At 33.8% G+C, this 2,610-nt stretch overlaps 1 non-coding gene across 1 annotated transcript; it reads left to right on the forward strand.

The window, feature by feature from the left end:
* Nucleotides 1-256: 256 nt before the first annotated feature.
* Nucleotides 257-404, forward strand: LOC122104030. Its single transcript, XR_006146863.1, has one exon. It is a non-coding gene; the product is annotated as a U11 spliceosomal RNA (small nuclear RNA).
* The last annotated feature ends 2,206 nt before the right edge of the window (nt 405-2,610 follow it).

Raw genomic sequence — 2,610 nt, forward strand, 5'->3', positions numbered from 1 at the left:
CTACAGAATAAGTGAAAAAATGCCAAATTATTGACCAAAATTATCGGTCGTTTTCTCCACAAGAAGCTAAATTGAGGTCATCAGGAATCCAATAACATAGATCACCAGGTGAATGCTGGCCTAAGACAACTTCATTAATGCATACTTTTGAGTGTCTGCACTTCTTCAAAATCAACACCATCAACTTTACAGCAGGTTGACTTGAAGAATGTATGTAATATAAGCAAAGGAACAATTAACTTGAAGTTACATTTCATAAAAGGATATTCCTGACAAGAAAATTTTGTCATGTGTGTCACAAATAGAGCAACTTGATTGTTCCTTGTATAATAAATATAAAGATATTTTAAAGGCATAATGGTTAAGTAAGTGAGCAGCTAGTGTTTGATGGTCTTAGTGCACATTTTCACACACAAAACATGATCTTGTTGACCATGTACTTCACTTCTCAATTTTTCAATTGTGTAACTCTAAAAACTGACTAAAATTGAAGCTTTCGTTTTTTGTTCATCTTTTATAGAACTAATCCACATGACTATAACAATAAATTTATTGTAGCACTTCTTTTTTGTATGTCATTGGGCTTGAATTCTGGGCTTAGAAGTTTTCACTGTGCTCTTCAGCTCAAGGTGAGCGCTCCACGGCTTGAGCCACAGCATCAATTCCAGTTTTCTAGTGGCTTTTTAGAGATAAGAGGCTCATGGACTTTCCTGCCTGGGCTGGCTTTGAACCATGATCCTCAGATCTCAGCCTCCTGAGTAGCTAGGATTACAGGCGTGAGCCACTGGCGCCCGGCTATTTTAGTACTTTTAGGTGAGCATGATCTTTTGATTGGATGTGCCTTACATTGACTAATATCAGCTGGTACATGAAGAATCTAAATTAATAAGTTGACCTCATTATCATCACAGCTCCATAACTTGGACTCCTGTGCTTTAACAGACCATAATTTTGAGCTAATAAATATAGATTTCAAAATTTGAAAGAATCCCAATTGAGTTACAAATGAATGGTTTATTTCTATGAAGCACCTAAGAGGCTGTCATAGCTGAGGTATGCCAGGATCCTACAGACACCTGCATTCAATTCATGCATCTTCCCTTCCCTTCAGCATCATTAAACACCACAAGGACAGTGGCCTGCTAATGAGCACAAATACAAAGAAGAATTAGTGTCTGTAATACTGAGGTAAGTTTTTTGAATCAAGGTAAACTTTTTATAAATAAAGGATATGAACAGAAACCATGGGACTTTTTTAGCTAATAAGATAACAAGTAACCTCTTGAATCTCATCTTTGGATATCTGTCTCCTGGGCTTCCATCTTTTCATTAATCAAGATAAGTTTTATGAGTAACAGTTAGAAGGCAAACAACTAATGCAAGTGGGAATCTCTTGGGAAACTGAGAACCTAAGAACTAAGTACCACACTTGACTGAGAAAAGTAAAGGGCCCACAAGTATTTGTAGGAGGAAAGTTTTAAGAAATAAAGAAGACAGGACTAGCGGATATTGGCTTTGGGAGAAGGTAGAAGCTGAATGAGACTTAGGCATGTACAAGCAGAATTTCTAATGATTAAAATATATAACTTTTTTCCATTTTGGAAATTTTTGAAATAACATGAAAATAAAACAATGTTCAGAGTTTGGAAATCCCTTGTTTTAAAGACCAATTCTTCCCAGAGTTGTAATTTTCTCTGAAGTTAATGTGTAAATTTAATACTGCATCATTGTGCATATGTGAAATGCAAAAGTTTCTGAGAACTTCTGCTTAAAATTTTTCAATAGTGAATGAAGCAAGTTAAAAGTGTTGTAATTGGGTTTACATATAATATCATTATAGGCAATCATATGGACATAGAAAGTATACTAATAAAAGTTAGGGTTTGGAGAAAGGACTGAGATTTAAGGACCAGGTTGATTTTCCTTTATTTTTTTAGCAGGGAGTTGGGTAGATATGTGAAATTAGGTAGCAATGATTCTATACTATTTGTGGATATACTACGAAACCTATATTTTATATTTTACATAGGTGCATTGTAAGTATGTAACTTGTACTCAATGGAATATTAGTAAACTGTCCCCTTTGATGCATTTGAATAAGTTAGTGGAGAGGAAAATGCTATAGTATGTTCCAAGGTCTGGTCATAATAGAAGGAACTTGGAAATAAAATCCTTAAGTAAAGTTATGAGAAATAAGATATAATATCATCATAAAAACTGATACCTGAGGAAAACTTAATGTGGAAAAATGCAATTGCAACTATTTACATTTTTTGTGCTTCTCCTAACATCAGATCAATTCTTAATTGGTTTATATAAAAGGTTTAGTTTTCTAATTCTGACCAGCATTTTCGTTTTATCCTTAATATTCTACATAATATTCTACTTATGTAATATCCTTTATAAGCTTTTCCATTGACATAAATCAGTTGTACAAAATGGCTTTATTTTAACTAATCCATGTATGACTGTGTATGAGTATGTATGTTCATGCCTCTGTGTATGGGTGTGTATGTCTGTATGTATGTGTATGGGACATAATGACCACTCTACTATTATAAATAACCTTAATCTTTGTTCTGGCATGAAGATTTCTTTGAAATTGTTGAT

The sequence above is a fragment of the Dipodomys spectabilis genome, unplaced genomic scaffold, assembly GCF_019054845.1.
Source record: "Dipodomys spectabilis isolate Male_0828 unplaced genomic scaffold, ASM1905484v1 ptg000019l, whole genome shotgun sequence".
In the NCBI taxonomy this organism is placed as follows: domain Eukaryota; kingdom Metazoa; phylum Chordata; class Mammalia; order Rodentia; family Heteromyidae; genus Dipodomys; species Dipodomys spectabilis.